The 24,320-nt window shown below is 47.2% G+C and overlaps 1 protein-coding gene across 1 annotated transcript in view; it reads left to right on the top strand.

The window, feature by feature from the left end:
* The first annotated feature begins 540 nt into the window (after nucleotides 1-540).
* COL13A1 (collagen type XIII alpha 1 chain) overlaps nucleotides 541-24,320 on the top strand; it is an 84,946-nt gene continuing 61,166 nt past the window's right edge. The window contains exon 1 of the mRNA XM_069863237.1: nucleotides 541-559. The gene's annotated coding sequence lies outside the window, so the exon portion shown is untranslated. The remainder of the gene's footprint in view (nucleotides 560-24,320) is intronic.

Here is a 24,320-nt window from a genome sequence, read left to right on the forward strand (position 1 = left end):
CGTTGTCAGTGGGACCGTTCTGTCTGTCCAGGTGTCTCCGTGAGCCCAAGGAGCCTGCCACAGAGCGGAGTAATACTTGCTTCAGATCTCCATTTTTCATCTTCTGAACAGGTCTTCTAAGAAACGTGGCTTTCTCGTGAGGACACAGTCACCTCTTTATTCGCCACTGCTGGCTCTTGATTTCGTAATGTCTGTCAGGAGGACAACATTTGGAGGCCATTACGAAACTCCCCCAGCCTGCTTCCAATCAAACCTCACATTTCTAGTTAAATACTATGAACTTCAATGCATTTCTTCGTTCCCAAAATGTTTTGCTCTGTCTCTCCCATCTCTACTTGGGCAACATCTCCCAGTTCTACTTTTCCAAGAATTTGAGGTTTTAGTTTCAATGGTACTAATGAATCCTAACTCTTTCAATGGTACTAATGAATCCTACTCTCTTTCAATGGTACTAATGAATCTAACTAACTCTTTCTTCTCCCTTGACAGAAATTGAAGTTCCACTTGCCAAGACATCGAGAAGTTCGAGACACGCACCAGCGATGCAACTGCCCGGCAGGTAGGCACTTCAGAAGGGTAATTTTCACCTACAACTCATTTAAACCTTTTTTTTTAATACAATGAATGCATTAAAATATATGAATGCAAAATTATGTATACTTGTGCAACAGCGTGCTTGCGGTTTAGGAAATCCACATGTAGATGCGTGTAACGAGTTGGGTCCATATGCTAATACTGACTCTGGGTATGACAGCAACAGCAGGAAAAGTGGTAGACATCCAAGTAGACATCTAGGTAGCCAACAGAGAGAGAAAGATGCACCAAGAGGGCAAATGTTCCTCTTAGCTTTAGATATCAGTTTTGAAGTGGTCAGATTAGCGCTTGAGATGTTTATCTTTCTTGGATGATTTGAGAAGGTTTGAGGCACGTAGCCTAGACCCAACACCAAAGCTGGACAGCTAGATTTTGGTGAGCCAAAATGCCTCTGGGGTGAGAAGATTTGAATTCCTTGTTGTTATACAACTATCTGAGGCATCTTGCAGAATAACAGCCTTCAGTTAGACGCAGCCGTTTACCAGGGGGCTGAGGTTGAGTAAAGTGGTCACTCAAGGCCCCACTCATATAACATACAGAAATATTATGGGTTTGCTTAATTGCATTATGCTTTTAATCATGCTAATGTCAAAAGACTCTTTGAGACACATCTTCTGAAGTGGTTTTGATACAATAAGTGACAAATTGCTATGGAAAAAACATTTGTGAATGATGTTTCGTTCCATTTCTATGAGTCATTCAGCCTTCCTCATTGTTTTTTTGATGCATTTGGCTGGGTAGGAAAAAGAGAAGTGCCCGCTACACTCGCATCCAAAGTCAATGAAGTTTTGGGAAAGTTTGAATGTGCATATCCAAACTGAGTAGCTGAAGCTCATCTTGAAAAGAAAGAGGCAGTGAAAATTACATCTGGATGAGCACCTGAAAGCAGGTTTTCTATTTTCTGTGGTTTCTGCCTTGATTCGGTTTGGTGCCCAGCATGAGGACTTTGATGGTGCCTGGTGGTGCACATCTTGCAGTGTGTTTACATACGGTCAACAGTGGGATAATGGTAGATGAAATGATGATGTGGGTTGTCTTTGCTGTAGGTAATGTTGTCTCAAAATCAGTGTATCCAGACCTGTCTACAGACATAGAAGGTACAGTCTCTTGTCAGACTAAAATAGATTTGTATGGTAGCAGCTTGTAAAAGAGAGAGGTAAAGTTATACAGGTTTGTGATGGAAAAGAACTAAAATCCAGGATCCAGACTTGTAGAACATTGGCAAATACCTGATTTGACCAGTTCAGATCAGGACTGTTGAACTCTTTTTTTTAGTCCCAGAAAGAAACAACAAGAACTATTTTGGTTTCAATTTAAAAGAATAAAAATGAAATGTCTTCTAAGTATCTCTTCACCAATGATCAGACCAAAACTGAATTCAACTGCTTTTAAATTTCAACCTTTTCTCTTCAACGGGAACACAAATCAAAGCACTATTGCATTTTCAAGTTCCTGCCTAGACTTGACGTATAAATGACATAAAACCACAGGAATTAATATCCTCCTGGTGTTTCTGAGCCAGCTTGGAGAAGAAAACTTAAAAGTTGAATGTAGAGTAGAGAAAAGAAGTGATTCACTGATTTCTGAGGCCATCTGAATGTGACTCCCTACACTATGTGTGTTTGATGAATTTCCTGAGTATTTCAGCATTGAGATTGTAATACTTGGTTACAGACGCCCACATCCCTTGTGAAGCCATCGCAGAAGTTGGTGGTGGATTTCTTAAAATGCTTAGGTGCTTGCTCATTCTGTTAAGCTCATATTCTTGAAGGACAGCTTTAGCTCGGGAGAACAATAATTATAGTAAGTGTCTTGTAAAGGTTCAGGCTTCCTTTTTACTTATCAGACTTGCTTGTCTTCATCAAATATCACACAGACACAGAAGCTCTTAATAAAAATCTCCCCCACCCTGCCAGCTAACCTGTAGAGGGAAGAGAAGCTATGGTCCAAAGCTGATGTTGTGGCAGGTGAAGTCTTGACTGGCTTTGAGGGCAATGCAGAAATGAAGATGCCTTCAGTCAACAGTTTTCTCATCTCAGAACCTTTGCTCCAGGGTGTTTCCCTTTGGTCTCCAGGCTGGTGCAATGCAGGCCACCTGAAAGCACTGTTGTGCTGTTTTAACATGGTCTTTCTTCTAGCCCAAGACCTTGGGAATCCTTTTCCCCAATGCATATTTTGCCTTGTGTTCAAAATGCCTTAAGGACCAGACAATGTGATCCTTGTGGGAGACCAAGGTATTCAGAAGCACTGAGAAGCATCAAGATGTTGCAAGACTTGGCGCATGCCCGTTGCTTCTCACTGGCCTGCTCCACCGCCTATAAACACATCATGTTCCTCTCCAAGAATAAATGTTTATCAGAAGTGACATTTGAGTTCATCCCTAACTGTGAGCCAGATCCCTGCATGGCAAAGAAGGGGAAAAGGAAGGCAAGTTCATTTGCTGACCTTTTCAGTACGGATGTAGATGTCCCAGCCAAGGTCACCCATTGCCATAGAAGAGCTTCAGGACACAGGGGTCATGAATAAATGAGTTGGAAAAGCTGGGAATAGGGGGTGCAAGATGACTGTGAAATGTGTGACTGTGCTGCAGCTATCTGAGTGTGTATGATAAGGACTGTACGAATAACGCGGTCAGGAAAACAGTGCAACGGTATTTATAGCAAACGATAAGGAAATATACGTTTCCTTTGGTTGGGAAACTGCCACTTCAGATCACTTGGTCTGGGGCTGGGTGTGACTACCTGTGGGTGAGATGTTGCTCCTCGGCATTGTATTTTTTTGAGCTCAGAAGCTGCACTGGGCTTCTCCAGCAGTGTCTCAGTGGGGAGGACACAACATGCAAGGTTACTGCAACTGTCCTAGGTAATTAATGACTCATTTCCTTCATCTGGCAGATAACCTGTGGGACTCCTTCTGTCCCCACTGTCTGCAGACTGATCTGGGATGACTTTGTACAGGTTGGGAAAGGGCCCCTGCCACAGTTTATCCCTACCCAGCCAAATTTGGCAGCTAAAGCTGTGCAGTTGAACCTCCAAAATCCCTTCCCTCCCAGACCCGACAAGGGAAGAGGAGAGGGAATGAGAGGAAAAAGGCTTACGGGCTGGAAGGTAGAACTGCAGATTTAATGCAATGATAATTATAATAATGAAAATAATTAGGAAGTAATAAAATATATGAAAATATATGAGATTGTGCCCCTAGCCCACCCCTCAATGACTGTACATCACCACAGATGCTGCAGAGCAGACATGAGGGGATGGGTCCACAGCCAGGAGGGAGCTGGACTCAGGAACTGGACTCAGGAATGTGTGGATCTGGCATCAGGAGCAACCAGGCAGATGAGGTCCTTACTGGATGTCAGTCATTGCAGGAGAGAGAGACCCTTGTGATTTCTCAATTTATATTGAGTATGATGTATATGGGATTGAATACTCTGTTGGTCAGTTTAGGGTCACCTGCCCCATTCACCCCTTCTTGCAGGTGTGGTTCCTTTTCCACCAGCTTGAGGATGGCCTTGGTTGAGTGTAAGCATTGGCCTTTTTGCATGCCAGTGCCCTGTGTTATCACTTTAGAGAAGAACGCTATCTCAAAAACATGCAGTTAGTTTTCAGAGAAATGAAGTTACATACAGCAACTCTGTCACAAAACTGACTCTAATTTCCCTCAAACTACAACAGCCCCAAAGGCACAACTGTGCCCAGTGATTCACCACCTCCAGACCTTGCAATGCACTGGGACCTAGTGTGGACAGGGAGCTTAGGATGGGTTTTGATCCAAGGTTGTTGCGTGCTAAGATGATACTTGGAAAATTTTGTGAGGGCTGTGCAGATGCTGGTAGGACCATGGGTCTGATTTCTAGGAGCAGCCTCCCCTGTGACTTTTGCTCAAGTGATGGAAATGTTTCTCTTGCGTATGGGATCTGGATGTAGCTGAGAGCTCAGGAGAGCTACCTGAGGCTGGAGGATTCCCTCAGCCAACTGACCTCCCTTGATTTCTGCCACACAGCAACAAAATGCTGCAAGGAAAAAGCACCGTGTTGCAGGTTGACAGGGTGAAACCCAAAGATTTCCCGGTCTAATCCTGACCCAGTTACAGATCCAGACCCTGTCTGCCTGCACAGTCTCAAACAGCCAGGGATTACCAACAAACCCCCTCCCACGGCCTTCCTGGCTGAGGTGAGTGCTTGTGTATTTTATATACCGTGACTTTCTTTATTAGACATTTCCCATCTTCCTCTCTTCAGCTCCTATTTTCACAGTCCCCACGTGGCTGTTTTTCACTTTGCTGGCTCTCTGCTCCAGTCTTCAATATCCCTTACAAAAAAAAAAAAAAAAAGAGAGAGAGAAAACAAAAAAGCTGGCTCCTTTCCCTCTGCCCCCGCAATGCTTGTTTTGGTCCAGTTTCTCCTTGAGCAGGTTGGGAGCACGCAGTGCTGGAGGCGGTCAGCCATGCATGTACGGAAGCAGCTCGGAGGGATGCCGAATGGCTTTTCCATCCCTCCCTGTGGCAGATCTCAGGGGCAGAGGAGGGAGCTGGGTTACAGGAGGAAGCAGCTCCGGCTCTGTGGGCTCCTGGGGACAGAGCCTGGTGGTCAGAGGGTGGGTGCGCACAACCTCACCACAAACCAATGTGCCTTCTGCTCTTACAGGAGCTTTGAGGTTGGTATGGGGCAGCTGCAAGGATTTGGGCATTGGCCAGTAACTGGGGTCCTCTTGGGAATGTCTTTGAGGCTTTGCAAGGGAATGTCCCCGTGGCATTTCTTCTCATTTCTTCTCATACAAACCCTCAACCACATCCCTTATCTGCCCCAGCCTGGGATGCAGGGAAAGCCGCTTGGCCACTCTCTTCAGCTCTGGTTTACCTTCCAGAAATACCACCAGGAGCTCCCACAACTCAAAAATGTAGCTGCTCTTCCCCTTCTTGCAGGGTGGCCCGTGAGAGCAAAGGTGGCCCCCGTTGCACCCCAGGACTGTGAGCCACATGTTGTGGATGCTCAATCCCAGCATTCTGCTTGTCCTCTGTTCACCCCCTCAGATACAGCCCTTTCGTGCTGATTGGATCCCTTGGCACGGTGGCAGCTTCTGGAGGATGCCTGCAAAGAAATGGTTCAGGGCTGCAATGGGGCTTTGGCTTTCACCCAGGATGTGTCACCCAGAGCCAGCTGGCAGGAGGTGGCAGGACTTCCCATGTCCTGACCCCTGCCTGGTCCCACAGTCAGTGGGCAGAGGTGGGAAATGTCAGAAAGGGCAGCATCCCATGGCTGGTGGGTGAGGATGTGATGGGGATGGCTGCAGCAGGGGCAGACTCCTGGGTGGCATGGGCTGAAGACCAGTCCTGCAGCACCCAGGCAGGATATTGCATCCAAGTGGATGCATCCATTTCTACCTTGGGATTCTCATTTCCTCCCCAAATGCCTCACCAAATGGAGAGGTGAACTAAAAAGGGAGTCACTGCTGGAGCCCTGCCTGCTCCTTCCTCCTGTTACCCCGGCTGGGGTCCTCCACCTCTTGCCCAGCTCTTTTCGTGGATTTTATATTTTCTTGCTGTTTTCTTGCTGTAATAATTTTTAATGTACTCCTTTCTCAGGTCTGTGGGCTCCTGTGAAAGACTGAACACACTGGTGAGCCCCAAGAGGTGGAGAAGGTGTTTGGGATCTCTGGTGTGGGGCTGGAAAGGTCACCCTGGATATTTAAATGCCGGCAGCCACGAGCTGTGTTGGTGGCCCTGGCTGAGAGCCACGAGGAACGTGAGCTGTGAGTGTGCAATGAAACACCCATCCCCATGGCCCTAGTTGTAATGAACAAGTTGTAATGCTACAGGTTTGGGGTTTTTTTGTGTTTGACCCCTTTTCAGGACTATATCAGTGTGGTTTTCTGTGCTGACTGTGCTAAAGGTGTTTGGTGCTTTAGAAGTGTTTGAAACGCAGCTTTTTAACAACCAAAAAAATCAGGAAAAGAAAGGACGTTTGTCTCAAGGAGCCACTCCTCACCAAAAGCTTTGAGTTCTCTGAATTGCCTTTTTCCTTCTACTGCGCTAGTACAGCCCTCGCGGTTGGAAAGCTGGTTGGAAAGCTGCTCCGGAGGGAGCAGCGCCTGGGATGCCGCGAAGGGCACCCGGCAGCACCACAGCGCGAGCAGCATGTGGCCGTGTCAGAAAATGCGACTCGCTGCCACAGCATTCCCAAAAAATTTGCAGCGTAATCATTGCTTGAATACTTCTCCTTTCCCACCCCCTCTTATAAAGACATCCCCCTGGGAATTCTGTTATTCCCTGAAATTTAAATAGATTCCCCCCATCTACATTTTTTGGGCCCTCCAGAGTATACACACGCTTCAGCCTCAAAGGTTGCTCATGCGCGCTGGCCTGCTGGCTGTATTTTGGGTTGGGGTTTGTTTGGTTTAGACATACTGTTGTTTCATTTGTTTTGAAGATGCAAACCACACAAAGAATTCCACAGATTCTGTGAGCAGTTATGAATAGATGGGGATGAACAATTCAGGAGAAAAAAAGCAAACAAACAACTTGTTTGGTCGCTTAACTCTCTTTCTCTGAACACGTAGGCAGCTGTGCTCTTACACAACAGCTTGGAACGGCTTGAGGAGTCATCCCTGCTTTGGCTTTTATCACCTGGAGGTGGCCACATCCATGCCTAAGGGATGGTAAGAGGGAGGAAGGATGCTTCTTATACCTCTAAGCATCAAATCATCCGGCTTAGTCTGCGTTTGGGATTTAAACTGACTTTTTTTAAGGAGCATTTAATTGATTTTAATGAACCTGCTGTTGTTGCCACAGTGCAGACTAAGAGGGCTCATGTGAGCCATTCACACAGCTGTGAGAGCTGCCTGGAGGCAGCAAAATGGCTGGAGGGCTGGCACGTCTTTATGGTCCTAGCATGCTGATAGTGTTGGGGAGGAAATCCCTCTGCCTTTCTCTCTTTATCCAAAATATGGTTAGAAACAGTAAATGCACTAAAAATGGAAGGTACTGAGGCATGATGGTGGGCACAAATGTTCTGCAAGAGGGTAGACTGTTCTTCTACACCCATCTGCTTGTTTGCGTAATTCTCTCTTGCCATATCACAGAATCACTAGGTTGGAAAAGACCTCCAGGATCATTGAGTCCAACCATTCCTATCAATCACTAAACCATGTCCCTCAGCACCTCATCCACCCATCTTTTAAATTCAGGGATGGTGAGTCAACCACCTCCCTGGGCAGCCTCTACCAGTGCCCAATGACCCTTTCTGTGAAAAAAAAATTTCTGACGTCCAGCCTAAACCTCCCCTGGCACAGCTTGAGGCCATTCCCTCTTGTCCCAACCTCTGTCACTTGGGAGAATAGGCCAGCTCCCTCCCCTCTACAACCTCCTTTCAGGTAGTTATGGAGAGCAAAAAGGTCTCCCCTCAGCCTCCTCTTCTCCAGGCTAAACAACCCCAGTTCCCTCAGCCGCTCCTCCTAAGAGTTGTTCTCCATCCCCTTCACCAGCTTCATCGCTCTTCTCTGGACACGCTCCAGCCTGTCCCCTGGATGCCCCAGGGTTCCTCTCTTTGTCCTTTTATGTGCTTTCTTATTTTCAAGTTTTTATTTTAAGCTTGTGTATTTCAAACTGGCTGGAAGATGGAAGGAAATTCCCTCAAATTCTTTTTCTCTGGAGGCTGATCTCTCCCCAAAGGTGCAAACAGATGAACAGTTGGGTCTAGATGTGCATGAGTCCTGGTGGGGCAAGCATTAACTTTGATGGTGCTTGTATATTATATCCCAAATGTCATATCCTAGTCCTGAGTAAGCCTTGGCTGCTCAGTGTGGCCATCCTCCATCCAAAACCATGGATATACTAACTGCTTCCACAGGCAAAGGTATACTGCAGAGAAAGATGTCGAGGACTGGAGAACAGGCCTTATGAGGAGCGGCTGAGAGAGCTGGGGTTGTTTAGCCTGGAGAAGAGGAGGCTGAGGGGAGACCTCATTGCTCTCTACAACTACCTGAAAGGAGGTTGTAGAGAGGAGGGAGCTGGCCTCTTCTCCCAAGTGACAGGGGACAGGACGAGAGGGAATGGCCTCAAGCTCCGCCAGGGGAGGTTTAGGCTGGACATCAGGAAAAAATTCTTTACAGAAAGGGTCATTGGGAACTGGAACAGTCTGCCCAGGGAGGTGGTTGAGTCCCCTTCCCTGGAGGTGTTTAAGGCACGGGTGGGTGAGGTGCTGAGGGACATGGTTTAGTGTTTGATAGGAACGATTGGACTCGATGATCCGGTGGGTCTCTTCCAACCTGGTGATTCTGTGATTCTGTGATTAAATGCGTGGGAAAGACAGTGATTCTGGAGGAAGGAACAGATGTGCAGCAGTGCATAGGAGCAGAAACCCACCACGGAGGGCTCCAGCCCAACACACAGATTGACACAGGAGAAAAGTATTGTGACTATGCTGATTTATATCAGGTAACGATCCCACCGTGACATGCACTGCCCTGCCCGGCCACATCCAAATGACAGGTCCGGTGGCGAATGGCACCCTGCACGTAGACCAAGGCCTGACAGGTTGTCTGCGGGGCGCCTGGGATGCATGTTGAGGGCTGCAGCAGGGAGCTTCTGCATATTTGATGGGTTTGTGTACAGATGTTTGGTAGAAGTGTTTACACCATTGCGTGCCTGTGCTTACAATGTATATGGTACATATGGGCATAAATCAGCGCCTTGACAAAGCACGGCAAAAACATCCCAGCTGGCTGGGGAAGCCCTAAGAGCACACTGCGTTGCTACCGTACGGCGATGGCTTTGATTCAGTGTGAGCGTGCTCCTGGGGTGGAGGATTTTTCCCAGGCCTGGGCTGCATGCACATGGCCGGGCTGGTTTGCGTCAGCCGCTGACGCACGTCCGGGCCTCGCGACGTGGGTCTCGCGTGTGCTGCCCATGCTGGCAGCTTTGCGGCGCCCGGAGGAATGAGGACGAGTCGCACCGGCCGCCAGCCTTGACAGCGGGGCACGGTGCCCGGCGGCATCCAAGCCCTTGCGCAAAGCGTGGGCGCCCGCCAGCCGGCAAAGAGCACCGAAAATACCCAGGATGGGCCAAGGGAGGTGTTGCAGGCGCCAAGTGGCTTGCTCCAACGCTGTTTGTGAAGGGGACTTCGCCTGTGGTGCTAACGTTAGCTGTCGCCACGCATCAAGGACAATGAGGAGGTAAAAAGCGAGCGGCCGGCTTGGCCAGCGGCAGGGATATCTCTATTTGATGTCCCTGTAGTGGGGCAGAGGGTCCTCCTCTCTGGGGCATTGCGTTTCAGCGTGGTGACACCCGATTCTCTCTTGGCTCTTCCGGGCATCTGGCTGTGCTTTTGCCTTGGCCATTTGGGACCAAGGACCAGGCTGATCTACTGGTGCCCAAAGGGTGTTCCAGGGTGCAGATCAACAGGAAGAGCGGAGAGGCGGCTTTCCTTCCCCTGGATCAGCTTTCAGCCCTCGTGCCAGGCTGGGGCCACAGGTATGGCTGATGGTACAAGGGGAGAGACAGCTTTTAAAAGGGAGAGGTTGCATCATGTGGCACTGGGCGGGCTTCAGGAGGCAGAAACCTCATCTGTTAAACACATACCACCCACCCTCCCCCCCACCCCAGCCGGGGAACATTCAATCCTCTCTTTGATGGACGTCCAAGAAAATACTTCTTCCACATCCTAAACTTGTTAGCACCAGTTAATCATCTTAACCTTCTTCCCCTCCAAGCACACACTCCAATGAGTTTCCCATCACTGGCAGCCATTAAAGACACAGCAACGCTTTTCGCGCTGGCTTTTGCAGGCAAGCACATGGCCGTTAATTATTAAACATCTCCCAGGTGGGAGAGTAGAAACCCACATCTCAGGCTGAAGCTGCTTCAAAATGACTGTGCAGTGAGTTGCTTTGAGGGTGGATGCACTTGATGGGGCTTTCCCCTTCCAGGAGCTGGACCAGGTCTCTGCCCCTGTGCATTACCTCTTTGACGTTCATAAGCGTTGTGAAACATAAGCCTTGGAAAATACCTACCTACGTTGGATTGGTGGTCTGACATATGCCAGATAAATGCTGCAAAATGCCAGTGGCATGTAATTTGGAAGGTTGGAGAGATGTGCTTACGTGCAGGGTCTGTGCCACACAGCTGATAAGGGGAGAGGGCTGTGGCATGACATCTGCTAACTGAGCATCTCCATTTCATCTGGCTCTTTCTCCTCATTCCTAACTGGAAGCTCCCGTGTTGAACATTGCATGTCTCTGTTGTATTTACCCCCAGACAAGGTTGTGCGTTGGGGAAATGCGACTCTGTGATGTATCCATCCCCTCTGCAGTGCTTGGGCTCTGGTGGAGTGGTGATGTGCCCTTTGGTGCTATCTACCTCTTGCACATATGGGTTTGGGAGGTAGCCCACTTGCACTGGAATAACTCACCCCCTCGCTTCCCAAACTAAAGACCAGGGCAATTCCTACTCTGCTCACTCATCCTGTTCCAACCTGGCTGCAGAGGCTCAGTGTCGGTTTCTTCATCATGCAATGTCTTGGGTGAGCAGCATCACAGCTGGACTGTGCAAGCAGGAGGTAATTAAATCAGCATATTCCCCAGAGGCGTGGCTGATTAACAGCACATTTTCCCCGTGCCGGGGAGGCTGGGACACACACGGGCAGTATCAATCCATTGCTTGCCTTGCTCATCTCCCGTAGGATGTCTGGTTTCTTCTTTATGCTTTTCTTTTTTTCTTTTTGTTTTTTTCTTTCTTTCAAAGAGAATATGAAGATTATATCAGCTGAACTGGAATCTGAACTGACAGAGCTTTGTGCGAGGGACTTGTTTATTATGATTTGGTATTGCTCCGGGCAGCGTGTGCGCTATTCTGGGGACCACCCAGCAATCCCATCCACACCAGGCTCCCCTCGCCGTGCAGCTCAACCAGCAGCAGACAGAGAACCACGGGGCCAAAGGCCACGCTTTGCCTTTGGGAAGGGGCCTTCTTGAGGTCGAACTGGGTACTGGGATGTGGCACTAGGGAGGTGTAGTTGGATCTCAGTGGTTGCTCTTTGCTTGTCTTCCTTCTCTCTCATCAGTCGCTGCCTTCCAAGGGAGGAGATGTTGCTGGAGGCAACGGCAGCTGCTGGGAGTCGTGTCTTGGCCTTTTCCCTAATGGAACAGAAACACAATGGGCTGGAATTTATTTATTTATTTTTTTAAAAACCCTAGTTTTAAAATATCAGATCCTTATTAGAGGGATTTTGGCAGCAAAGAAGGAGTAGTTATGTCTCTCAAAACAGCAGCCATACCCTACAGATTAACTCCCCCTTAAACCCAATGATATACAAGCACAATGCTGATGAAAGCGGTGTTGAAACCCCAAAAGCACCTCATGGAGCTTGTGGATCTGTGGCAGTGCTGTGGCCACAGTGAGGGAGTCACATCTCAGCCTCTTGCTCACCAGGAAGAAACATACCCATCCCCAACCTGCCCTAAACTAAAGGAGAATCTGTGGTATTGCGAGGCTATATGGCTTTCCTTGTGTGATGTGGTTTAGCATGGGACTGAAAACAGAAGTAAAGGAGAGGGAGAAAAAAGATATAGCCTTGCATGTCTTAGTTTACCCCCAAATCATGTGTGTAGTGATCTCTTGCTTATGGATGACTTGCGTGCTTGTAGGAAATGGATTTTTTTCTGGGGAAACAGGAGGAGATGGAGTTTATCAGGTATGGTTATGACTATTTCTCTCCCTGAATTTCAAAGCCATCCTGGATATGTCCCTATGCTCTGCTGTTGCACTAACCTGACTCTTAAAGGGCGAGGGTCCTGGAGTTTCTTGGGACAGTAATGGAAAGCGGCTGTCAGGTCTTTTAGGAAAGAAGATACAAACATGTGACTCTTAGATTGAGGGCTGGTGAGATGCATGCTCTGCCCCACATGGTTTGGCATGCATTCAGCCATTGCCTTCTCCTCCACGCGGCTTTTTCCATGTGCCCCATGCAGCAAAATGCTGCAAGACCTCGGCCCTCATTCCTCTCCTTTGGTCTTTTATTCCTAGAACAGTGAGGGCTTGCTGTTTTGGTAGGACTTGGGGAACTTCAGCAATGGATGAACAGCCCTAACAATGTTTTCCGAGGCATGTGTCCCTGCAGCATGTGTTTGCCACCCACCCCATGTACTTTGGAGAAGTTTCTCTTTAAATATAATGCCCTTTTCCCCTTGTGCCCTCAAGGCCTTTCCTTTTGGCTGAGAGGAAGAGCTTCAGAGTAACTAGTTTCTATAATTAGTTGATTTTCCTGCAAGTTATTTTTATTCTGCTCCAGGGGCAGGGGAAAATATCTCTTTTCCATCTTCACTGCACCCTCTTTTCTTCTTGAGATTGTCATGGGACCTCTCTCTGCCTTAAAAAGTAATGACCTGTATGCCTAAATGAGAAAAATCTTTTCATCTCAAACAAGACAGGGTCCTGACAGAGTTTAGGAAACTTATTAATTGAATCAAATTTACCACAGTGAGAAGATGAGACAATACAGGAGCTTTCCAGACCACGATCGACAGGGAGACAAGCAGTAGATCTGGGTTATTTTTTGCTTTTCCAGTCTGATGACTCTCTCTTCAATGTGTGTTGTGCAAAGTATCTGATTTGGGCACTAGAGGCAGCAGGAAAGGGATCTGCACGCTCGGTTCATTCTCGGTGAGGAAGGCCATGAATCCTTTTATTCCTGTTGGCTGTTGTGTGTTACCCAGCCTGGTTCCTGCACAGGGGTAGCCAAGCCAAGCAAAACTCTCAGAGCTTGAGATGTGCTAAGAAAGCATCAGCTAGATTTGGATGAATGAATGAATGAATGAACGAATGAATGCTTTCCTCTTCCTGTGCAATAAAACACACTGAGCAAACCCGGTTGGGCTCAGTAACTCCATCACATTTTTCCTATTGAAAGGACAAGCATCAGCCCTGCTCTGTTTGGAAACAAGGCAGCGCATCAGGAAAGAGCCTGAAGGAAGAATTTATGATGTCTCTAATTAGCCAGTTTGTTCCATCCTTGAAGAAGAGAATAATGAGCGATGGGGATGCATTGCCGGCCTCTGGAGGAAGAACGCTGTGGCTAGGCTTATGTCCAACTGCTGATAGGGTAATTAGTGGTAACTGGGATCTATCAATCATCTTGGGTGGAAAAAGTCTCGGTTAAAGGAAAGACCCTCCCAAACATTTTCATAACTCAAAAGGGTGTGAGACAGGGTCTGGAAAACAGTACTGGCAGTCCATGAGGTATTTGAGGAAGAAGTCTATTAAAAGAGAAATTTAACACAATGGTCTTTTGTTCCTCCCTGGGTAGGTGACAGAATTTGCTGTTGTAAAAGTTGTGAAGTATTTTGGAAGGAGGAAGGAAGAAGGAAAGAGTTAGCAGATGGGAAAAAGGGAGGAATAACAAGAATTAGGGAGAAAAAAATGTAACAATGCATTCGATGTTAAAATCAGCTGCTAATTGTGAAAATGGTATAGGAAGAAAATGAATCTATGCAATTTGACAAGTGAGTACAATGTATCTTTTGCATTTTAAATGCATGATCAAAGAATTTATTTAAATAATTATTAGCTGTAGTTAAGTTCCAACTTTCTGCTTTTCCCAGACAACCACATTATGAGAGGGATTGTGATTTTCAGCAGGAAGTAAAAGTGTTGTGGATTTTGTTTTTTTGCTTTACCCAGCCATGATTTACTTTGGCCAGTATTTCTGTGTGGTTCCTTCCTAATTCTGCAGCTCTCTGAGGAATAGAACTTGTGCAGAGCCTGACCGAGTGCTGAAGAAGCGGTCAGCTCCTCGATGGAGGAATGTCAGACTCCTCCTGAATAAAGAGCTGCAGTTTTCAAACCGGTTTGGATCTCCAGAGCTTTCAGATACCACATTTTCTATTCCGGGCATGGAATAGGATGTGTTAGAAGATGAGGGTGGAAGCTGCAGAGAGACTATCAAACATCTCTGCCAAGAGTAGGGTTTCATTGGAGTGGTAGCTTGTTGCATTGGCATGTGTGTCTTTCAGAGTTGCGAGGTGTTTGAGGTGAACTTAAACACAGAAGGAACTGGAAAATGAGTGGAGTAGTGCCCCTGCAGAGGAAGAGCTGGGGAAGAAGTTCAGGAGACTCAGCAGCCTGGCAGGGAAACTCTTTTAAAAACATGAGGTGAAACCATCCCAGTGCAAAGGAGTTATAGAAAGGGAACAATTAAAGAGTGAACTCCTCAGTGATCTGAAATTCAAGACAGAAGAGAAGTAGAGATGGAGGGATTTAAAAAGAATAGGTATGCAAGATGAAAATGTGGAAATGTAGGGTGATGTGAGACTATCAAGAACATCAAGAAAATGCTGAAGAAGTTCACTGTGAGTGAGTGGAAGACCTTCCTCCTCACTGGAGCATGACAGTTGATCACACCAGCCAACGAGGACACCAGCTTCTTTGAGAAACACTGCAAGAAGTCTCTGAGCCTTTGAGGGCTTATTGAGGATAAGTGACACAGAAGATAAGTGCAAGGCAGAGGTGGTGACAGAGAGGAACTCGGTTTCCCTCTGTGATTAAGGCCCTGTGGATAAGGTAAATACACACCATGTCTTCTGCCTTCACCAAGTTGTCTGCCCTTGACTCATGGAGCGAGGCGAAGAACAGGTTGCTATTTGAGAACTACACTTCAAGAGGCAAGTGGGCCCCTGAAAGGGAGCAACAAGAACATCCAGAAGTCCAGAAAGCATGGCCTCTGTGGAAAGACTGGAAGAATTTGGTTTTGTTTAGTCTAAAGACAAGAGGAGGCTGTGGGGAACTGGACAGCAGACTTCAAACGCATAATAGGTAACCGCAAAAAGGAGAGAAGTTAAAAGCTGTTCTTAGAGTTTTCTGTGCATCAGAGGTCATTGACTGACTTAAACAACACTGGAAATTTTGAGTAGTCTCCAAGAAAGATAATAAACATGACCTTATGAGTCAGGGCATGGCTATTGACTGGACCAGATCACTAGGGGGGAGTGCGCTGTCTCCATCCTTAGAGGACAGCAACAGGTTAGAGAAATATTTTTCCCAAATGGGCTAGGTAGAGACTTTTTTTCCTTTGGTTGCTTTGAAGATGTTCCCTCCTCAATCTCGTGTCCCTCTCATTCCCCAGGAATCCTTTAATCTCTGTTTGGTTTCCTCAGGGGAGGCAGAAGGGGAAGAGAAAGGGGATAGCCAAGATCAGTGGTTTTCGGCTGGCGGTTTGCACAAGCCCCAGGGCACACTGGCTTTTTGGCAGAAGGTGGCGGAGCACATTGTGTCTACCACCATATGGTTTCAATTTACCATCCAAGGGTCCTCATTGCTACTGGAAAACCCTGAAGGGGCCTCCAGATCCAAAGCGCGAAAACCCCACTGGGTGAGCCAACCCCAGGGGACCTTCCCAGCCCTATTTTCTCTTCTTTCTGTGGTGCTAAACACTTCAGTGTGGCAGGGACAAATGCAATTGTTTGCTGCTTGGAAAGGGCTTCCTGACCCATGGATGCTTGCCCCAAATGAGCATTGTTCAGCCCTGTGTTGGCCATCCCATCATCTTTCCCCCAGTGATGCCGCTGGTGCCTTGTTCATCCAGGGTGCAGCCATCACCCTGTGGGCCATCTGCTCTTGGCCCTTTCCTGCCCTCTGGTATTCTGTCAGAATATTTCTGTTTGTCTGTTGTTGAACCCTCATCTTTGAGCACTTTAATATGCCTAATGGGTTCACTGCAGTTATGCCAACAGCCCAGATTTTCCTCATCAGATTCTTTTGGCTCTGGAGGCTGACTGGCTTCAGTTGTCTTTACAGATGTTTCTTGAAACAAGCAGATACTTGGAGATGCAGTTAGGACCTGCGCCCTAACTCTACTATTGGGCTTTGCTTTTCATTTTTGAGACTGCTGTTTAATCATATTAATTTTAAGGTGAGGCTCCATCTCACTGTTCACTTTGGGCATGGCTTCCCACAGACTTCGCCTCTCAGTGCTGTGCTTGAGACCTTCTCCTTGGCAGGGGCTGGTGGTGCGCGCTGGCATGCTCAGAGTGCCTGTGCGCTGACTTTTATCCTCAACAGCTGCTGATATTAACTGCCGACTCTCAGTGATGTCATGGGTTTGATTTCGGAGGTGAACTTGAGTGACTAGCATAACCTGGTGCCTCAGCTTAGCGTTGGCCGCGTGTTTTGGCAGTGAAATCCTGATAGCCTTTTCACTGTCCAGCACTTCTGTGATCCTTTGAAGAACCTCTGGCTGCTCTACAAGGGGATGGCCAAGAGGAGGGGTGTTTTGGGAACGGGGAGGCCTGGTCTTTGCAAGGGTCTCGTGCTCTCTGGAGGGAGTTATACACCCAGATTGTCTGCTGGTGCTCACAACGCCTGAAACAAGATTTTGGGAGGGTGTGCTTTGGGTAATCACTGTTGTTTAAAACTTTTTGTAGTATTTTGAGGATTTCTTCTGTCTTTAATTTCCCATACAACAGGTAATATCAAATTGTGGCAAAGCGTATGACATTTTCTCCTTTTCATTTGCAGCTCTCTGAGTTAATGCTCCCTCCTTCCCCTCCAGTATCATTTCCCCCCCGATGGAGATAGGGAAGATGTCTCTAAAGGACTGAGTAGCTTGGAGCTGTTGTGTGAAAGCTGCAGCGCGGCCAATCTTTAAAAAATGCCAAACCCACCATCTGGGCTCTATGCACCCCACTGGGGTCTGCCTGCTCCGAAACAGGGTCACGCTGCACTGAACACCCATGGGGCTTCAAACAAGACCCTCCCCCCACCACCTCAGCTAAGGCTGTGCTCAGGCTGCTGACATTTTAATCAGCATTTCATAACTAATTGCCTGGCCTCAGCTATCTTGTTATCAATTAACATAGTCCTGAATGTCAGGAAGTAACTGTATCTCTCTAACTTGCTAAGACTGCCTCCTGGGTCTGTGAAATGGCTCGATTTCCTCACAGGGATGGATTACATGTTTACATCTCCTCTTCTGACAGAATGCGTAGTGAAGATGACCCAAGAAAGCAACAATAACATCTTTATATTCCTCTTCTTTCCTCCTCATCTTTTGTATGCTCTAGAGCAGAAAAAAAAAATCCCTCTTATGTGAGCTTTTGGAGTAGGCTGGAAGACACCCACATTGCAGACACTGATCTGCTTGAATCCAAGAAATTAGAGGGGAAAAAAAAAAGCAACAGCATTTGAGATCCTTTTAAGAACAGACACGTCAGGAAGTGCCCTTAAAGGGATGGGGCTGTTTCAATGATCCTATCAGTCCAGAGAGCATTGCTGTCTCCAGAGCTGGAGGATATCTCTGCCATCAGCAGAAGGTCTCACATCATGGTGACCTGCTCTATCACTGTCCGGCTTTTAAGGTCTGATATCTTGGGGCATGGGGGTTTCCAGATTTGGATTAATGCGATCCACTTACAAAACTAAGTATCTCCTCTTCTGAGCCCTAAGAGGCTACAGTATGGAAGGTGGCTTTTTATCTCTTTGTGTGGGTGAGGGAAAAAGGGTCACAGTTCTGTTTTAGATAGTCATTGGCTGAAAGAGCCATGGGGAAGGACAGGTGAGCAGAGGGCTCTGTGGCATGGCCCTGCTGTTCATCACAGCTGTGCCCCTTCCTTACATACAGTACGGTGAAATCATCTTGTCTGCAGACAATGGCTGCTCGTTTGCTCATTTGGGCTACAGGAAAGGTAGAGCTTCTTTAAGGAAAGTTTCTATCTGCATAAAAGCCAGAGCAGCTGAAAAGGGACAGTACAGATGGTGCTAATTTCCAGAGGCCATATGTTTGGAGGGACCCTGGGTACCCCCACAAGAAATCTTTGTTTTCCTAATGTTCATTTTCAAAGGTGCTCTGGAGGTCTCCTCTTTGCAGGAGGCCCCTGCTTCCTCCCACTCGTCCACTCTTGACATGTTTGCTCCATCCCCTCCTCTGTTCCCTGCTGCTTGACAAGCCCCACAGCTGGATAAACAGCGATTGCAGTCGCTTAAAGCCCTCCAGTGCCTTTCAGTGAGGTGCTGGCATGGAGAGATGCTTTCTGAGCTGCCTGTTGTGGGTGAATGGTCGTGCTGCAACCCGCATGCCAGCATGAGCATCACTCTGGTTGGCAGCAAGTTCAGGTTCAAAATACACAGGATCTGAAGGTGTCGATTACAAATGTGGGCTCCCTGTTCTGCACAAGGCTGAGGAATTTTGTGATCTGGGAGCACTGGGTCAGTCTGTTGGCTGGGCTTAGCTATAAAATGGGCTTAGAAATTTTCCCTGTAGCTTTGATCACTGTTGGGTTGACTCGTTGTCCCTTTTATGGTGACTGTTTATAGAAGCAGGATCTACCTCATCTCCTAAGCACCACCACCTCCGTTTCACCTCAAAAGAACTTGCTGTAAACATGGGAGAGGAAGAACCCCCACAGGTGTGATTTGCACTTGTGGCTGTTGAAGATGTTGGCTCTTGGTTGTTTATGGAGCAATTTGGAGTTCACCAACATGGAGACCTGGCCCGTCTGGGCAGGAACAGGCTTCTTTCTGCATAGTGCCCCAGTCTGGCTGGGATTGCAGAAGCCAGGGAGCGTGAGGAACAACACATGGTGCTGTTGTAGTGACTCTGCTGTGATTCACATTGCTTTCATGAAGGGTCCCATATTTAGGGTCCCTGGTTGGCTTGTAAGTCTGCTCCCTTGGCTTGCAGGGTTGCCAGCATCCCTGACCAGGTCGGGGCAGCTCAGCAAGACCCCTGGCCAGGGGCAAGCCCGGTGCACTGCATGCAGCGTGGCCGGTGATGCCTGGGAGAGGTTGGCTCAGCCCGGCCACCCGTGGTTAGAATGGTGGAAAGTGGAGGCATGAGGATCTCCTCCCTCATTTATCCTGCTCTTTCCTCTAATGCGCGTTAAATTACTTCTTATTATATTAAAGACTGAGCCTCTTTAGAAGCTATGCTCAGCCTTCTCGTTAATCACCGTGACAGAACAAGACAAATCCACTTTGCTGAAGCATTATTTCACGTTGTAAAATCCCCGGTGCTTTGCAACAGCTTTTCCAGCAGCACTTCCTTCCTCCCCACTGTCCTCAGGGCATCTTCCGTCCACCTCCCATAGCCCGTGCAAGACGATGTTGTTTTTAGAAGTGACTATATCCAAGGGCTTTGCTTTCTCCTGGGTCACACGGGCTGTCCAGGAATTTGAAGCCCAGTGTTTGGATGGTCTCTACCGATTGACTTATTGCAGCCAAGCCTGTGTCCCTGCAGCTCACTGATGTGTGTTTACACAAGACTGTGCAGCCTGCCCTTCACATAACTATTAATTTTATAGAGGGCATGTAACAAAGATGGGCCTCCAATATGCCTCCTGTGTTTGATCTGTGTGGGGTGTGTGGCTTGATGGGCCCAGAGCTGCCGGCATCACTGATTTACTCCGCTCTGCGGACACAGCTACTGGAGCAAAGAAAAACTTATGTTTTCTCTTGGCAGTACTGCAACACCACTACAGGCTGTGCTGCTGTCTAGGCACATTTGGTCTGGAAGGGCAGGAACGGCTCAGGGTCTTCTTGCCTTTAATTTTTTCTTTTGGTGTTAGCTAAGCAGTTTGGTTCATAAAATCAATGAGTGCCCCAAACCCATGTAGACGGGTAGGCGGGTTATTAAGGGTCTATAGTGTTGCTAATGGAAATAAAGTCTGTCTATTGGCAAGCTATAAGCACTGACCTTGTGACAGGGTACTCAGTGAAACAAAATCTCTCCAAAACAGTTCTCTCATTGAACTGTATTGTCATCCAAGCCAGACCCAGAAAAGCTTTTTCTTTTTTTCCTCTCAGTCTGGCATAAATTAGGATTCCTGGATCCGAGTCTGACCTTGCCCTCCAAAATGAACTCTCTAGTCAGAAACCCTTTTGTTGTTTAGATTTGGCATATTAAGTGGGATAGTGATCTCACCAATACCGCTGAAGCCAGGCCAACCAAATCCAGGTTCCACCGGGTCCTAAATGTGGGTGGAGATGTTTTGAATTGTTGAGCCTTCTGACTGTAAATATTGATCTGAATTCTGCTGGTCACCATGAAGGTTCTAAACTTCATTGCTTTTTTTTTTTTTAACCAAGAGGTAACTTCTTTTGACCAACCATCATGAAAACTGAGCAGAAGTCCTAGAGTGACATTTGACAGTGCAGCTTTAGGTCACCAAAGCTTGATAGCCAAACCATTTGCTGTAGTCCCTGGTAAGAAGGAGTCACGCGAAGTGAGAGATTTTCAGTGTGGAAAATGCTTGGGTTTTGAAAATCTCCAGTTTCTTTCAGGGACTTTCAGCCAGGGGCATTTTCAGGATGACGACATATTCTGCAGGTGCTCACTGTGACATCCACCTCCCGTGCAAAGAAGAAGTGGTTGCCTGTTATCTATCAGCTTGCCTGTTATACTGCTTAGTCTTACTTCTTGGCACTTCGTGTAGAGAAAAAAAAAAAAGAAAACAGAGTGACTATAAAGTATGGAAAATGTAGAAGCCCCTGACAGTTGTATAGTGTGTCTTGCTTCTCCCACAGAGAGGAAACCACAAAATAGTGAGTCCAGGGGTTTCTTTCCATACACACAATATCTGTCAGGATTCTGAAGAATTTTCTGGGAGCTGATGAAAGAAATGTGCTGTTTAAGCCGTGATACATACTGTACCATGATTCTGTACAAGGAGGATGCAGTACTGCACACTGGCAGCTTCCAAAAGGCTTTCCAAAATAAAATACATGCAAAGGATTTGAGGAAATTTCTTCCAAGAGGGAAGGTTGGCTCCTATGGGAGCAGAGGCAGAAACAAAGGGGAAAATAAGCTTGTACTAAAGAGAAAAGGTATCTGATGTGTTTAATAGCTGTAGTTTCTTCATCAATGTTTTTATACCTTTGCAAGATCACTGACACTCATGGAAAATACATAAAAAACTAATTATTATTTATTTTCTCCTCTCTCTTTCAGGCCCACCTGTAAGTACCAAATCTCTACGGTTTTAGAAGCTGTTGACACAGAGTTTGCAGGGCATGAACTAGCAAAGTCTCCTGTCTGTGGTGTCTGGTGCGGTAGCCACCTTTGCAGTCCTGGCACCCTGGGATCTCCCAAACAGCAAGTACTGTGGGCGCTCTGGACCCGTGGTGGGGTGGGATTGCTCTTGGCTGCATCGCAGCTTCTGAGGTCGAGACGGAGGAAGCGCAGGGACTGGGAAAAGGCGAGCACGAGTAGTGCAGATATCTGTGTGTTATCAGCTGGCGCCACACACCCTGGGGGAATCTGCTCTGTGTGCTTCACATGCATTGGATGCCACATGCTGAACGAGATGCGTTTGCAAAAAAAGGAAAGATAGATCACAAACACATGTCGGGAACTGAGCCGTAGGGACTTCCTCCCCGCTACTCACTCAGGCTTGCTGAGCTTTTGGGCCTTCAAGTATAGCTGCACAACTATCAATTTCAGAGGAAAAACTGTGTTGACAGCTTGCTTTTCAAATATTAGCTAATGCAAAACCTCAGCGCAGACGATTTAGGTTTCAGGAAAATAGCTAGGTTATTGCAGAAGTTTTCTTACAGCTATTAAGAGACCCACAGTGAACCAGAAGAAGCAATGCAAGGAATGAGGCCACGTATTGACATCTCTCAGGATTATAAAGAAACACTGTATTGTCTCTAACACGGTCCTTCCAGAGGAAATGTTTTATATTCGTGTACAATAGGGCAACTATACTCTGTTTCTGTGAAGGAACATGAGAAGTTAAACATACGGTAGTCATCTTTTGTCTGTTCACGCAAAAATGTCTTAAACAGTTTGCAGATGACGTTCTGAGGAGAAGTAGTTGCTGCACAACCTATTTTCCCCCTTTCATCAAGTCGAAATGCTATAGACTGAACTCCCACAGATATACGAGCACGGCCCAATTTAATGACAACAATCTTCCAAAAAGTTGCACCTTCCAGGCCAAAAGGTCTGAAAACATTTTACAGCTGGAAGCCCTGATCCACGCAAACCTTCAGTGATAGCTTATCCCAGGGGCTTTCAGGACTGCCTGTTGGCGTGGATGTATTTCAGCATCAGCTTTGGGTTATTGAGAGGAAAACATCACTCTGGAGGTGGCTGCAAGTGGAATCTGTCCAGAGCTGTCCCTGTCACGCCACCCCAGACAGGCACACATCAGCGCTAAAGGGACAGAACACAAAATTGGTGGCAATGTTGGCATTTCTACTATCATGAGAAACTGGAGAGAAATCAATAGGTCAACCCAGCCGTCTCCTGGAGAGCAGTCTGCACCTTCGCGGGGAGAGGTAGACGCACGCTCCAGCCTTTCTAGGCAGCAATAAGGGTTGGAAACTTAATATCATAATGAAAGATTGAAGTCTGGCAGGAACACATGGGACCACCAGAGAAGTGCTGACAATATATGCTACCGTATCCTGGCTTATTGCGACCCCTGAACCTGTCTCCGCACACAGACTTTCAGGACAGGCCACGAGGAATGCTACAGCCAATGGAAATAACAAGAGGAAGTCAGGCAGACCAAGCGTCGTTAGCCAAAGTGGAATTTGTCTTCGGCTAACAACACCCTTGTCTCATTCAGGTCTTCTGGGGTTTCTGATTGGCTGGTGAGTGAGACCGGCACAGTCACCATGAGAAAAAATGCACTGCTGAAGAGTCAAGCAGAGTCTTCCATGTCACCGTAGGAAATATTTCACCCCCCTCATATTTCTCGTGATTAAAACCACGTGGAAATTCAAGTTTATGAGCAACGGACCTGGGCTCCTGCCTGGATATTTGTCATACACTGTGTTCTGGGTAGTGATGGTGAAGCACCCACAACCCCACATCTCACTCCTAAGTTTTTTTTCCCAGCTTGCAAAATACAACATTCCAGGCAGTGGGGCTTAGGCCCTGATGCCAGTTTTGGCTTGACCGTAGAAATGGGTGGAAATACTCATTAGAAACACACTGAGAACTGCTTAAACAGGAGAAAAGCCAGGGAAGTGGATGAGCAACACCCCAGCAGCAAAAAGGGCCTTCATTCTTGCCCAACAGATGCTCTCACCGTTATTCTTGAAGCCAGTTGAGGTTTTGGTGAAGGCAAGGGCAACCCGCAGTCATGTAAGAAATTTGGTGAGATTTGGACTAAAAGGGGGGCGAAGGAAGGAAGGAAATGATGAAATCATGCAAGAGTCCTAAAGTTTTCGGACTCTTTCACCGTCTGGACCACATCCGAAGGAAAAGATCCTCTCACGGACGTTTTCTCTCCCATTTCTGAACATGCAACATTTCTGTGGCAACTGCAGCAATTCCATACATGAAAAAGTAATACTTAGCAGATGGAAAATAAGGAAGAAAGTCAGAGCCCTGTAATTAGCTCGTTCTCCATGGACTTGCAGATACCTTCAGAACCCGTGTGGAGAGCTGTGGGCAGAGCCGTGCTGAAAGGAGAGAAGACTTCACAAACAGGAGATTAGGAAACCAAAGCAATCAGAGCTGATGGTCAAGGAGCTGTGGAGAGGTTTTTAACCATTCTGTTTCCTGAACACTTACATGGGATTTCGTCTCTTTATCAAGCCCTCCCTTCAGAATTTGAAGCTAACTCATGCCATTTCTGTGTATTTTGTTTCAGGGCCCTACAGGAAGATCAGGGCTCCTGGTAAATACTCCATTCTTTCTTTTCCTTTCCCTCGTGCTCCCTGGAAGTATGTTCAGTAGCAGGCCTCCAGGTTTCACCAGCTGGGAGTAGGTAGTGATCTCACGCAAT

The sequence above is a fragment of the Phaenicophaeus curvirostris genome, chromosome 9, assembly GCF_032191515.1.
Source record: "Phaenicophaeus curvirostris isolate KB17595 chromosome 9, BPBGC_Pcur_1.0, whole genome shotgun sequence".
Classification (NCBI taxonomy): Eukaryota; Metazoa; Chordata; class Aves; order Cuculiformes; family Cuculidae; genus Phaenicophaeus; species Phaenicophaeus curvirostris.